This window comes from Saccopteryx bilineata, chromosome 2 (genome assembly GCF_036850765.1).
Source record: "Saccopteryx bilineata isolate mSacBil1 chromosome 2, mSacBil1_pri_phased_curated, whole genome shotgun sequence".
In the NCBI taxonomy this organism is placed as follows: Eukaryota; Metazoa; Chordata; class Mammalia; order Chiroptera; family Emballonuridae; genus Saccopteryx; species Saccopteryx bilineata.
In genome coordinates this window covers 171,918,517-171,933,673 of record NC_089491.1, presented here as the reverse complement: position 1 = coordinate 171,933,673, position 15,157 = coordinate 171,918,517, and the positions used below count along the sequence as shown (strand labels likewise).

Sequence of the window (15,157 nt, the reverse complement as noted above, 5' to 3'; positions counted from 1 at the left end):
CCCCAAAAAGGGCTCAAAGTGGATATCTTCCCCACATCATTGATGGCTGGGAGATCTAGGCTCAGCACACAGCTCACCAATCTTCTTTCCATCAACTTCAAAGGCGGCTCCAGCGCCAGGGAGGACCTTGAGGGTGTGGAGCAAAGCTGATCTGACCTGAGCTTGGTGTCAGGTGATGTTGCCAGAGTACAGGTCAGGCTGGGCCTAGAAATCACAGTGAGACGTAAGACCTAATCTGGCCTAGAGTTTAGCGGGAGATGGGAACGGGTAATGGTGGGGTGGGTATAATCCTCAGAGTACAGAGTGACTGTAGGCCACTGCCAGGGCCCCTCTTGGACACAAGGCTTGCCAGGCTCACATCTGGGCCTTCACCTGATGACAACACTACTGCAGCCTCCTCACCCTCTGCCAAGTTGGTCCCAGTGGGATGTTGTCCTCCATTCTCTGCCCAACCCTTCCCTTCTCTGCTTTCCACCTCTTTCATACTTGCCTCTCCCAAAGAGTCTCTCTGAATAAAACCCACTGGCCTCTGCCATTTCCACAACACCCCCCCCCCCTCAAGGTTCTCTCAGCTTGCAGAGTTATTCACGCCTCCTGGTATCCTCACCTCACTGGGACAGGGGCTCCATCATGGGTCCTAGTCACCTCATTATGCCAGGACATCCTTGACTAGCGGCTCCTGGATGCTCAGCCTGCAGAGCCCCAGACAAGCCCCACATCAAAGGCTGACACACCAGCACTGGGAGGTGCCAGGCAGCAGCCCACTGAACTCTGTGACTTGACTCAGCCTTCATGCTGGCACTGGGGTAGGTGAAAAGGTGGGGTAAGAGAGTCTGGTCCTGGCCCTGGCTGGTTGGCTTAGTGGTAGAGCGTCGTCGGCCTCGTGTATGGAAGTCCCAGGTTCAATTCCCGGCCAGGGCACTCGGGAGAAGCGCCTATCTGCTTCTCCACCCCTACCCCTCTCCTTCCTCTCTATTTCTCTCTTCCCCTCCTGCAGCCAAGGCTCTATTGGAGCAAAGTTGACCCGAGCACTGAGGATGGCTCCATGGCCTCTGCCTCAGGCGCTAGAATGGCTCAGATTGCAGAGGAGCAGGCCCCAGCTGGGCAGAGCATCGCCCCTGGTGGGCATGCCGGGTGGATCCTGGTCCTGCGCATGTGGGAGTCTGTCTGCCTTCCCCACACCCCTCACCCCTACCCCACTTCTCACTTCGGAAAAATGCCAAAAAAAAAAAAGACAGTCTAGTCCCAAAGAAAACTGGGTCTCACATAACCAAAAAAACACCATATCCATCCCATATTTGAAAAATAATAATAAACCTGACCATGAAGGTGAACCGTATGGACAATAAACTTCAGAGGTGGGAGAAAGTGCTGTTAACTAGGATCCTCCCAAAAGACTGCCAAAGGAGGTCATTGAGGAGCTGCCCTACAGCCTCTCAGAAGCCTGCATGCTGCTGAAGCATCACGTGGGCTGTCCTTTGTTTCCCCAGAGCGCTGGCCAGGGGTAGGATGGGCTCCAGCTAGGAGACAGAGCAGGGCGCTCTGCTGAGCACCTACCCTCTGCCAGCACTAGGAACACAGGAAGAGTATGGGAGTCTGTGCCTTCAAGATGCTGGCAGTCTAGATGGCGAAAGAACATATAAGTACATCCTTATAAAGCAGCCTGGGTGGGCCAACACTAGAGGTATCATAGAGCACCATGCATACCCACAAACCTCTCTGGCAAAAGGGGAGAGAATAGGAACAGGAAGGCATGCTGAAAGGTGGCAGGGACTAATGTAAACTGAAAGTAAATGGTATCTCTTTTCCCCCCCCCGCACCTCTCCCAACTGAAAGTCACCTTTGCCCCAATAATAAACCACTGGCTTCTTAAACCAAGGTCACAGGGAGTATCAGTATCCAGCACTCTCTCTCACCTGTTCCGCAGGTAGATTACTCAGATCTGAACTGGGATTCCAGCCTGGGGGCACCTCCCTAACCCATCTGCCACAGGCCACAGTCTGCGCCCACTGCTAGCATGATGGCCCAAGGCTGTGCTTTCTGATTCCCAGACCTGGAAGCAGCCTGGGGAGCAGGGAGGGGAGAGCCCAGTGTCCTAAAATTACATGCTGTGCGACCTTCCTCCTGTCTTTGGAGGAGACATCCCTGCTTTCCCCTCACTTTCTATCCTGATCCAGCTCCCACCTCCCAATGCTGCAGCTGCTCCCTCTTCCCTACCTTGCAAAAATGTACCCCTCCCTTCAGTCCTCCCTCCACAGGGGCAGAGTGGGAGGGAGACAGCATATGGCCCCATTTTCTTTGGCCTGGGCAGACCATTTTGGAAATGAGAAACCCCCTTTGCCCTTTCCTCCTCTCTGGGGACCACCCTCCCTCCCCTCCCCACATTCCCCAGAACTTCTCAGACTGAGATCCATCCTACGTGCAGTTATGTGGTGAAATCACTACTTTCCTGCCCGAGGCGCCAATGCTGGGAAGGGAGTCTACTCAAACCTTTGATGTAGGCACGTTTTAAAGGCCCACCTGTCCCTGCTCTCCCCAGCCCCCAGCCTGAACTGCTAGAGCTCCTCATCACAGCTTTAAATCCCAAGCTAGCCCCCAACACAGCCAGGATCCAGTCACACACCCTCTCCCGCTGGGGGTAATCAAAGCCAACCGGCTCACTCGGGGACATCTGTCTCCATGAATAAGGAGCAGTCCCAAACTTGAGGGGTTCGGTGACACTTAAAAGCTTCAAGCAGGAAGATCTGCAATTTCTCTTGGAGCAAGGCCTGTGGGGAGGGTCGCTCGGAAACCCTCGTTTGATGTTGGGCTTTCATGGCTGTGGTTTGATCCAGATGTTCCACACTTGTAGGTTTTTCGCCTTGGGAGGAAGGGGCCCTTGGCTGTGAAGACATTTCCATCTGTGCACATTTGAATCTGGCCAGCTGGGAGGGGGTGCTCTTCTAGCTGATACCATACCCTGCTCTGGCCAACCCCACTCTTTCCCCAGAATCCCATCCTTTCCCTTCACATTCAAAAAAGAGAAGAAGGCAGTCCTGTATGGGGGGCAGTCCCAGCACCTGGCAGGCTTGTTGCATCACTCAGGAAGTGGCTCTTCCTCTGTCTTTCTGGCTCCATCAGATGGAGCTGGAGTTGGTTCCCCAAGGCAGTTCCCAGATCATGACAAGAATAAGAGAGGGGGCTCAAGAACCAGATTTCTGGCCAAAGAACAATTATCTAAGAAACTGTGGATGGGACAGCACTGAGAGTGAATGAGTCAGGGGTCTTGAAAGAGGAAGTTGCCCTCCCTCTTTTGGGTCAGTCTTCCAAGGATAGAAGTAAACCTTTTCAGACTCACTCCCTCTGCACTCTCAGAGCTTGGAAAGGTCAAGGTCACCCATCCTCAAAGGTTTGGCTGAAACCTGGATATCTTTCCTTCAAAGTTTAGAGCCTTCAAAAGTTCTACCTACTGTCCAGCCTCGGTCACTGCTTGCTGTCACAAGAGTTAGCTTCCCCAGGAGAAGTGCTTCAGTCATACTCAGGGGCCCTCTAAGGCCCCTCAGTGTCCTTCCAGACACTTCTGCCTCATGAAGTCAGAATAAGGGCTGTCAATGCTATTAAAAATCAAATTGCTCCTGGAGCTGTGCTGGTGACCACATAAACCCTTGGAGCCTTGCCTAAATTGTGTAAGTCAAGGCCAAATTTGGACTAATGGATATTCTGAGTAATAGAAACAAACGAAAGAAACTTCAAGCCCTGTTGGACAAAGGTGCCATCCCACAAGTAGATCCAAAAGGACTTGTATCAGCCACAAGTTTGGGTAAGTGAATTCTATTCAGAGGCGGGGGCTATATAAGAAGAAAAGCCTGGGAAGCTTTTTCAGGAAGGGGAGTTTCAGAGGGAACGAGAGAGGGTAAGAGCCACTGAGTGCAGGAAGCTGTGGAGAACCATGAGATACAAGCCAATGGGGGAAGAGAATGTTGGTTCCCATTGGACTGGAGAGAGGGGAGGAACGGAGAGAGAGGAAGGAGGAAGATGGGTAAAGCTCCACTAGCTGTCCCACCTGAACATTTGAAAAGCTGCGTCTTGTGCCCCTTGCTCTATGTGACTTTAGGGAAATGCACGTTTTGGAGATCAACTTTCCCCCTAGAGGTCCCAAGGGCCAGTTCTCAGGACTCTTCTTCTTCTTGGACTTTGATCCAGTCAAGTACAGATGGGTTGTCACCATGGTGATGGGGGCCTGGTGGCACTGGATCTCCCTGGCTTGAATTTTGTCTTATTCCCCCATGCCCTCTCTCTCTTAGGAAATAATTTCTCATTTTTCTTGGCCTTATATATACCATATGTCTCTAGCTCAGAGAACCAAGAAGCACTCCATCACTCTTAAGCTGGGCCATGCCACCTGCAGGCCCCTCCCTTCCCGCACGTATGTTCACACAACTGGGGCTAGTGGTTAGCTTCCCCATGCCCCCTCCAGCCTCTGTCCCCTCACCCTACCCTTCTTATCTTTCAGACTAGAATTAAAGCCTTCACTCCTATGGGGGGAGTAGAAGGGGCATGGTCAGAGATCCTCACAGCTTGATGGCAGCTGAAAGAGCCCCATCTGTCCTGTGTACTCATAGTGGCTCCCTGAAGGGGACCAATGACAATGGGAAAAGGTGCTGGCAAATCATGTGGGGAGTGGGGAGAATGAGGGGAGGGCTGGGGCTCACACAAGGGATTCTCTACCTGGTTTGGTCTGGTCTGGCCTGGGGGAGGTCAGATGCTCAACAAAATGTTCTAGGTCTTGCAGAGGGACTGGCACCAGCACTTGGGGCATCTGCAGACCCTTCTTCCCCACTCTCCTCTCCTCTGCCCCTCCCACTCACCATTACTGTGGAATCCAAGGGAGGACATGCCTGTCACAGGTGCTGCCCTCATCCTCCCCATGACTCCACGCCTACCACCCTAAACCCTTCCGCTAGTGCCCGAAACAGCCCTCTGCAGGGCAACTACCATCTAACCCAAACTCTACTTCAGAGACAAATTTATTTCCCAACTGGTGCTGTGGATAGAGAAACTGAGATGCAACCAAAACAAATGCTTCTGTCTCCTCTCCACCACTTTGTCCCAGAATTGCCACTTCCAGGCTGATGTGAAGATGTGAGAGGTGAGGGATTGTCACACATAAACCTGAGGCTGGGGCAGCAATGCCCCCTCTTAATGAGTGCATGGGAAACATAAGGGCTTCCCGGCATCAGTGCTGTGGAAGGCCCTGCCAGCACCTGCTGCTGCTCCTCCTTCTCCCCCTCAGTCAAGATAGATATTTGGGGAAAGCTCAGTCCACAGGCCAGGGCTAAGAAATTTGGGCTGGAGGGCAGAAGTGAGTGACTGTCCTCAGTGTTTCCTGCAGACCCTGCCAGGCTTGGGGTGCCATGATCTGGGTCCTGCATCAGACCCACTGGGTCATTCCACTGAAAACTTCCCTGGGGAGGCCTGACCTGTGGTGGCGCAGTGGATAAAGCGTCAACCTGGAAATGCTGAGGTCGCCGGTTCGAAACCCTGCGCTTGCCTGGTCAAGGCACATATGGGAGTTGATGCTTCCACCTCCTCCCCCCTGTCTCTCTCTCTCCTCTCTCTCTGTCTCTCTCTCTCCCTCTCTCTCTCCTCTCTAAAATGAATAAATAAAATAAAATTAAAAAAAGTAAAAAAAAAAAAAAAACTTCCCTGGGGAATATGTGAGGCCGCTGGACTCACTGGAGCTGAAAAATAAGCTCATGGCCAGCAGGCTATCGCTATAGAGCACCCAGTGGGCACGGGACTGGCTCCGCTGGCAGAGGCACGAAGAAGGGCTTTGTCATTCGTCTCGCACTCCAGGTGCCACACTAACCCTAAAAGGTCCATATTACAGATGCTGGGGACGCTCATGCCTGCACATAATTTGGGGACGCTCATGCCTGCACAGAACTCCATACCCTCGCCCGGGGCCAGACTTGTGAGCACACGTGAATCTCAGACACCCAAGCCATACACAAGAAAGAACTTCCCTGAGCATGAGATGTCACTGCTATACAGTGACATCAGCAGAAGTCCTCTCTTCTGAAGGCAGTGAAACAGACACCCTGTCTTGCTGTGTGAGGGGTGAGGTAAGACTCCTGTCTGCAGGCAGATGGGTGGTAGAGACGACCCGTCAAGATCCTTCCCAAAATAAGGCAGAACAGAGGAGGTTATATGAGAGGCACGTGGAGGAGGAGACACACAGAGAGACTGACCAACTGATGGAGGGATTGGAGGGCCGGGGTGGGAGGAGCAGGGTGGAGAGATGAATGGTCCCGGTTGGACTGACAGACGATGCCCGGGTGGATGGATGGCGGTTGAGGTTTGTTTACTGGCAGCCCCCAGCCCGCCACCTCCGGGGGAGAGGAATGGCGGCTGGCACATCAGAGGGCTCTTAGGGAGGCTCAAGGAGATGATTTAGATGGGAATGAATCAGCTCCATATGGATTAAGTGTCCCTGCAAATCCCAGGATCTTACAGATGAGGGGACGGGGCAAGGGCACTGAAGGGGAGGGCTGGGTGTGGAGCAGTGCGGAGCTGGTGCAGAGACACAGGCCTGCTGCCAGTCGGAGGGCGTCCTCAGAGGGCACAGACATTCTAGCCTGGCAGGAACACCATCCCTCCCTGGGCCTCTCCATAACATAGTCTCTCTGGCTTGATACCAGCCTCTAGGAAAAGACTGTCGGAGTGTCCTTTCAGGGTGGGTTTCTGTCTCCCCTTGCTCTTCACTCCCTTTTTCTCTCTGAATCTTCCTGTGTCTTTCCATCTTCAATTTTCTGTCCCTCTCCATTGCTCTCTACTGTTCCCCTCTCTCCCCTCCCCCGGCCCTGTCTCTGCTGCTCTGTCTCTTTCACTAGTGGTGAGCATTTCTGTTCCCGGGCACTGCCCTCGCTCCTGCAGGCCCGGTACCTGTTCACTGGCCCTCAGCTTTGCAGTTGTTAGGGGAACCCGGAGGCGGTTTAAAGTGATTTGGGGGGAGGGGCTACAGAAAGTCCTTTCTCTTCCTCTGGGCCCACCCTGCTGGCAGCCTTCCTTCCTTCCAGTGCCAGGGGGAGCTCTGACTGGGTCACCTGCACTCTGCTGACTAGGGCAGGTCAGCAGTCCATGTGTTCCCAGGCCACCTGCAGGCTGTGGGCTATTGGAGGCACCATCACCCCACCACACCTCCCATGCCCCATGTCAAGGACCCTGGAGCTGAATGTGGTTATGAAGCCGGCTGCCACGTGGATGACCTGGATCAGAGCACGGGGTAGTCATATATGACAATTGGTTGAAATATCACAGCCACTCTCCCCCCCCCCCCAACCCCACTAGTGATCTATGGGCTTCGTGCCCTGTAAAAATTATTTATCGGAGCCTCAGAGTGTCCTGATTTAGTGCCGCTGCCTCTGGGGCCGAGGGGCCTGCCTGTCCGCTGGAGCCTAAGCATTAAACGACACTAAAAAGTTAAACGGCCAACGTTGGGGGCTCACTTGAAGAGATGCCATAAAGCTGTCGGAGCCGCTTAAATCAGGAGCGAGGATTCCCCGGAACATCTCAACACATGCTGCAAGCCAAGAAGGTTCTCCTACCCCTCGGCACCAGCCTAAATGCAGCCGCCCACATGGGGCAGGGGCCAGTTGGGCTGGGGCTTGGGACAGAGAGGTAGAGGAGGGCAAGGATGACCTCCTCTGCACACCTTCATCACCTGACAGGACCCAAGAGAGTAAGAGGTCATGTTGTCCACTCCTCTGTCTGTGACCTCTGGCAAGCCGGGTCAATACTTTATTCATTGAGCTACCCAGCCAGGCTCAGACCCAGTTTTTAAAGAATCCCAGCAGAAGGCAATGTGGCAGTCTCTTCCAGTGGCCCATGTGGGGAAGTGCTTTCCTGGCGTCTCACTTCAATCCATGTTTCTATGGATCGAACTGCTGGAACTCGGTGTCTTCTTGCTCGGAGGTGGAGAGGGCGTCCTGTCCAAGCCAGCCTGTGACTTCTGGTCTTCTCCCCACAGCTGGCAGGGCTCTCTGAAGAACAGAGCCCACCCTTGGATCACTACCCTCCACCCAGGCATCCCTGGCTGCCGGCATGATATTCAAGCTTCACAGAGATTTTTCCAGACTGCATGTCAGTCCATGCTGCCACCACCAGGCCACACGCAAGAGGGAAGTGGGTCTCCGCAGGCTGTCCATTACACCTTCTTTCAGCAGCAGTAAAACTCGCCTCTTAAAACCTCCGCTTGGGTCCCTAATATTTGCCTGGCTATATATCTCCGGTAATATATGGACAGAAATCGCTCGTAAACGGCTATAAAACCTCTTAGTTGAGCTGGGGAGGAGGTGCGTGAGGGTGGGTACAGCCCAGGCTGCAGGAGGATCAGAAACAGAGCCAATTCACTGAGCACCCCAAACTTGACCCAGATCCCAGGGACAAGGGGCTGAGTGTGGAGCCCGGGGGGAAGAATGGAGGAAAGAGAACCAGGGGAAGATCTTCAAACCCCTCACGTAGTATTATGGGGCTGTCCCACCTGGCTGTCCCAGTGATGTGCTGTGTGGCCTTGGGCAAGTCAGCCAGGGGCTCTGGGCCAAGGTTCCCATCACTAGTGAGGATAGTGACGCTACCCAGGCTCCTTTATTAGGTCATCATGGGGATCAAATGAAGAAGAACAGAGAATTAATTAGTGCTTAATAAACCAAAGAAGTTGCAGATATTGGGCACTGCCCCCAAATGGGCACAGTGTCTTTTGAAGGTTTACTACATGCTGGTTCTTTACCCAATTGTCTCTAATCATAGAGTAATCATAGATGTTACTGTCATGTGGCTACTACTGTCTCCTTGTTACAGGCGCAACACCTGAAGTTCACAAAAGTGCATAAGGGTGTCAGTGCCAGGGACTGATTCCAGAGCTGGTGCCTTTCCACATATCAGATTGAAATCCTGGCAGCAGCGGAGATAACAGGTAAGACACTAGGGGGACTTCCATCAAAGATGGGGAAGATGCTAGGACAGATGGCTTCTCTTCTGGATCCCTCTCCTTTCCCAGAGCACAGGCCTTTCCCCCTTGGAGACTTCTGTTCCAGTCCTCGAAGGGCCTGAGGGTTAGGGGCTCCCCTCAGCATATTCCCAGTCACTGTACCCCACTGCTCAGAGACACAGCTCCTGAAGTGGAAGGGGAAACCTGCAGCTTTGTGGGAGGTCACTCCCTCCACCCAGGAGACCAGGGACAACAGGTCTTGGGTGGGCCAAGAGAGGAGTGGCTTTCTCAGGGACAGGTCAGCAGGTATAGCCACAGTCCCAAGGACCCTGACCCAACCCCCCACAAGCTCCAGCCCATGACTATCCCTCTGGATAACCCTCCCTCTTCTAGCCTCTTCCCCTAACCCTGTGTCCCCTCTGGTTACTCCACACTCCCTCTCTCCTCCAGCATCCCTCTGAGAGCCCCTGGTTCCTCGCACTGTTATCCCACCATCTCCTCCCTAATAATGTCCATCCAGCACCTGGATGTCCTTCCCTCCACCTTGAGCCCTAGTTCTCTTCTTCCTCTCTCTCCAAGTCCCTTCAACCTCTGGCTGTCCCCCATGGTTACCCACCCTTTCCCTTGCTCCTGGTGTCCCCTCAGCTTCTGGACACCCCTTCCTTCCATGATCTCCCAGCCCCTACCCTTTCCCTAGTGTCTCCCTAGTCTCTTCTCACTCGCCCCCCCAGTACCCCCAGCCCTCGTCCTGCCCTTTATCCTTTTCTTGTGACAAACCAGGACAATCAGTAGGAAGGCCACCCTTCTGCCCTACACCTCCCCTTCCCTGGTGGCTCCCACCCCCAATCTCACTTTTCTTTAGTTTCCAAATCAACCTTCCTCCAATAATAATGACAAAGCAGGAAGCTGGGCCGGAGGACAGTGCAGATTTTTCTTCTTGACACGGAGTTTCCGATTAAAGGCAAAGGGACATAAATCCTCCAGCGTAATTGCCCTGCTCCAGCTTGGAGCCACTGGGAAGGGAGGCTCCCGCCCCCTCTGCCCCTACCCCTGGGAGCCCCACCCCCAGCCTGAGCGGGGCTTGGTCCCCAGAGCCTGGGCTGTGCAGGGAAGGGAGAAAGCGTGGCTGTGGGAAGGGGGTGGCATCAGTCTGAGTTGAGCTCCCTGAATCTGCCTTGCAGGGGTCCCAGACCCAATGGACCCACCTCAAAGCACCTTGCCCCAGCCCCAGGCAGCCCCTCGACTCCTCACGTTGAAAGCACGCTTTATATTTTGGCAAAGCTTTCCAGCATTCATGATCTCATCTGATTCTTATAAGGACCTTGAACTTTATTAAACAAGTATCAGATAAAGGGTGGGGCTCTGAGTGATCAGCCAGCGCAACTCCCCTTGTTTCACAGATAGGGAAACCGAGGCCTGTAGAAAGGACCAGCTAACAGCAGAGCTGGGACTGGAATGCTGCCCAAGCCCCCGTCACAACTGTCCTTCTCACAAACCAGGGTAGGACTGACACTGCTTTACTCCATCAGATCGTGGGCCCAAGTGGTTTTCTCATCTGTCAAAGAAGATTTTTTTAAAAGTCAGAAATGCTTGATGTTCTCTCTAAGCTTAGAGAAATAAGACACTAACAGTGTGGGTAAATTGCTCAAGGTTGAGGGTTGCGGGCAAACCCTGGAGTCCCTATGCCTTTCATTCTTTCAACTCTGCATTTCATTCTCCTTACAATTTTACATCCAGAGATTCTAACCTCTGGTGCCTGCAGGTTGAACTGACAGCCCTCACTGCCTATAGACCTGCAGAATTCCCAACCAGAACCCTCCCCAACTCTGCTCCTCTCTTCTCTTCTGATCTTGCTACCCACTCTCCTCCTCCCTGAAGCCCTCCTGACCTGAAACCCTTGATTACACTTTCCTTTTCCTCCCTGCCCCCCTCTGACTATGACTAAGTCAGCCCTGGTGGGACTCTCCTTCATCAGACCAGGGGGTGGACCTCTGTGTCTTCCCTCTGAACTGCCATCATCTGCACCCTCAGTGTCCACCCTGATCCAGACCTGAAACAGAACTGCCCAGTAGATGCATGTACATTTGGACATTGTCTGGTTTCCAAGGTCCTGGGAACCCAGCAGTCATGTCTCTCTTCATCAGTGAAAACTGCCACAGAAGCCCTAGGATTCCCACATCAACTGGAAACACTCATGTCTTCTGGGTTCCCCTGCCCCACTAGGGGCCATCTGGTCTGTTTACCTCCCAGACCCTTCCCCCAGGCGAGGGGGCCTTCAGCTCAGGCTGAGTAAAAGAGAAGTCACCTCCTTGTTCTACTCACCCATCTCTGAATAAAACTAGACCTGACTTATTTGTGTAGAGTCTCTCAAGGTCTAATCTCCAGGTCTCATATTCAAGTTCCTTAGACATCCTGACAAAGTGGCAGACCACAGGGTCCCTCTGCCAGACCTGGACAGACATCTTCCATGCTCCAACCAGCCCACATCCAGCCCTGTGCACCCGCCTTTCCTTTAGCTGCAGCGAAACTCAGTGGAGAGCAAGGTCAGAGAGAGTTTTCCAGTCTTCAAGAAGGATGCCCTGTCTGGTCAAGAAAGAAAGCACTCTGGCCGGGGCCAGACAGCCAGCTCAAAAGGCTCAGGCGCTCCTCAGGGAAGGAGCTGAGTTGAGGCACCTGTGCTATGTTAGGTGGCGCTGTAGTACACTTCCTGAGGTACCTGTGCTATGTTGCACACTTCCTGGGCCAGGTAGTTCTGAGTGTTACCACAGGAGTTGGGCATGTGATTGTAGGTTCTGGATGCTGGTGTAAGGTTTGGGGATTATTGCAGAGTTGCCTTGGGGATTAGGGTGGGGTGTTCTGGTCTTTAAGGTAGGGTTTCTCTGGAATTTGTATAGGACTCATCTGTATAGCATAGGCCAGAAGCCTGTGCTTCTGCCTGGGCCCAGAAGGGAAGGGAACTAAGGTGTAAAACACAGCCAGGAGGTGAGGGGAGGACAGAGGTGACCCAGGTTCCCAGAAGAGGGAAGTAATCTGAGGTTACAGGACAGCAAGGCCCTGCTCTCTCCCATCTTGGTATTCAGGTCCAAAACCTTGGTCACCAGAAGCATTTACTGACAGCAAGAGTTTGGGGTTGTGGGAGTGATTAAAGGCCAGATACTGTGCATGCCACCAGCTTCCTATACAAGGAAGGACCGTGGAGAAGGGCCTAGGCAGCAGGATGGTACTCCTGGGTGTGTGTCCCCTGCAACAACTAGGCTCTGCACTCCCACCTCAATCTAGAGCCCTACCTGGGTGTTACTGAGCTGGGGAGAACCTGAAGGAAAAAGATATAGCCCTTTCTCCTGTTACCTTCCAGGGATGACAGACTCTCATCTTGGACCCAGATGAATAAATGGAGAATAGTTCTTGCAGTTTAATCATGGGGTATTTCCTGAGAGATGGAAGTGTGGAGCAAGGATTGGGCAGACAGGTGGTAAGAGGGGGGGTTCCCAAGCAGGAATAGGCTGAGGGCCATTTCAGAGGTAAGCACAGATAAAGGTGAGTTCTAGCTTTAGAGACTCAGGATAGAGAACTCTTACATTCATCAACCACTCAGCAAACATTTGCAAAGACAGCCATGTATTAGGCACAGCATCAGGAGACAGATAAATTAGAAAGGCAGGAACAGCAATTGGAGAGGCTCCCAGAAACTCAGTTCCTCCCCCTAAAACTTGCAGAGTTCTCTAGGCCCATGCTACCTCCATGTCTCTCCAACCCAAAAGAAGTCCATTACTACCTGACCAGTTGGTGGTTTAGTGAATAGAGCGTCAACCTGGAACACTGAGGACCCAGGTTTGAAACCCCAAGGTTGTGGGCTTGAACTTAGGCTCACCAGCTTGAGTGCGGGGTCACCGGCTTGAGAGAGGGATCATAGACATGACCCCATGGTCGCTGGCTTGAGCCCAAAGGTCGCTGGCTTGAAGCCCAAGATCACTGGCTTGGCTGGAGCCCCCCAGTCAAGGCACATATGAAAAAGCAATGAATGAACAACTAAAGTGCCACAACCACAAGTTAATACTTCTCATTTCTCTCTCTTCCTGTCTGTTTCTCTCTCTGTCTCTCAAAAAAAAAAATGTTCGTTCCCTATAACTCTGGCTCCCTTCTTCCTCAGGGTCCCACCACTGCTACTCCACCACTCCAGCCCCTGTCGCTCAACTCTGCCATGCTCTTTGCCTCTAGGTAGACTTTAGAGCATCTTCTGGGGCCACAGCAGAAGCAGAAGGAATTGGAGCTACACACTCAGAGTACCTTCCCAGCAGCAGGGAGGAAGAGCGCTGAGGAGTTGAGCAGAAAGCCAAGAAAGAGACGAGTCCAGGCCTGAGATCCTCTGCCAGACTTTGAGTCATGCTGGGAGAAGCATCATTCATTTACCCAGGGGTGGAGATGGGGCAGGGGGAGAAGAATAAAAAACACCCACATCCCATTAACCTACTTTTGCAACTTCATTAAAACAAAGTCTCCGAATGTTGCCATAAATTGTCTTCTGAGGAGAAAGCCAGATGCAACATCCAGTTCTAGCAGTGAAGTCCCTGAGAAGAGGCTGGAATATATAGCCAGGCCTGAAAGGGACAAGCGGCGGCTGGGGGGGAGGGGGTCAATGAGGGGTTTTGCAGGCTGGGCCAGTCTGGCTACCATATTGCAGGAGCTCCTCCTGGCTCCCAGGGCAGCCACTGGGTGAGGGGCAGGGAGAGGATTTTATATAATATTGTACAGTTGCTCCCTGATCAGGAGTCCTTGTAGCTCGTGGAGTCCTTCATAACACACCTAAAAGCTCTTCTCAGCCTCTAAAAGCCTTCTAAAAGCCCAATTCTGCCCCGTGAAGTCCCCTTCTCCAAGGTATGCCCTGAGCATTAGGCCTCATGGGCCCAAGTACAGAAGACTCCAGCAGCCTGCAGGCAGCCTGGTCCAGGGGAAGGGGCACTGGCCCATGGGCCAGCAGGGCTGGGCACTCACTCCACAGGTAAGTGATCTGGATCCAGTCCTCTATGAGTAGTGACTGTGTGTCCAGGCCCTGGAGAGGGACTGCCAGGGCTCAAAATTCACCTTTGCCACTGGAGGACTCAGCCAAGTTATTAAACTTCTCTGTGCCTGTGGTTCTCATGGGAATAATGATACCTCAATAAGTATTGAGTCTTAAATGTGATGACCCATGGAAAATGTATAGCACTTAGGACCTGGCACATCCTAGGGGGTCAAACAACCATGGGCTATTGTCATTATTATGTACTTATTTATCTAGGGTTTCACAATCCTGAAAAGGACCCTGGAGTTCATGGAATCTGATTATCCAGCTTTATAGATGAGGAAACTGAGGCCCAGACAAGGGAAATGACTTGGGTCAATATCAGGCCCAGATTTCCTTTCTCCCAATCCAAGGATCTTCCCCAACACATTCCCTCTGGGCCTCAGTTTCTTCATTTCTACAATGAAGGGATTAGAGTAGGCGAGTGGTTTCCTTCACCATCACCAGCACCAGCACTGGCACTGGCACTACCACCAGCACCACCAGCACCAGCACCACCACCAGCACCAGCACCGGCACCACCAGCACCACCACCAGCACCGGCACTGGCACCAGTACCACCAGCACCACCACCAGCATCACTGCCTTAGTACCTTTTTTCAAACCAACCCCACTCAGAATTCTAATACACGAAGGTGGACTAGGTCTGGAGAAAACAGTACAAAGGCAGGCAGTGGGCTGGAACCTGAGCAGCAGCCCCTCTTTCTGCCCTAGCAGAAATAGCTAGAATTCCCACAAAGAGCAAGAACTCCCCAAAATCACACCGGGAGAGGACAGCCTACAGAGAGACTTCCTGGGGCTACGGGTTATTTCCACACTTGCTCTGCACAGAAAAGGGATGGAGGAGGGAGAGACACAAGGAGTGGCCCAGAGAGCCTCCACTTAGAGCTGCTGTCCGCCTGCCCAGTATGCACCACCCTGAATGCCTCCACCCTCCATGCGCTCCCCAGCTCTGAGCCGCCGCACTCCCACCATAACTGCAGCCCAAGAAAGCATGGCCATAAAACAGACATCTGCTTTAATTTTCACTTGAAGGGGCAATTTAGCACAGGCTGTTTGCAAGCTGTTGGTGTTCTTTACAAGGATCTATCATGTTTTCCCAAAATGCTCTCCCAAAGTGGATTCCC

At 52.8% G+C, this 15,157-nt stretch overlaps 1 long non-coding RNA gene across 1 annotated transcript; it reads left to right on the top strand.

Annotated features, from left to right (window-relative positions):
* The first annotated feature begins 3,743 nt into the window (after positions 1–3,743).
* LOC136324956 (uncharacterized) lies at positions 3,744–13,462 on the top strand. The gene is made up of 3 exons (XR_010729168.1): positions 3,744–3,799; positions 8,839–8,953; positions 13,119–13,462. It is a non-coding gene; the product is annotated as an uncharacterized lncRNA (long non-coding RNA).
* The last annotated feature ends 1,695 nt before the right edge of the window (positions 13,463–15,157 follow it).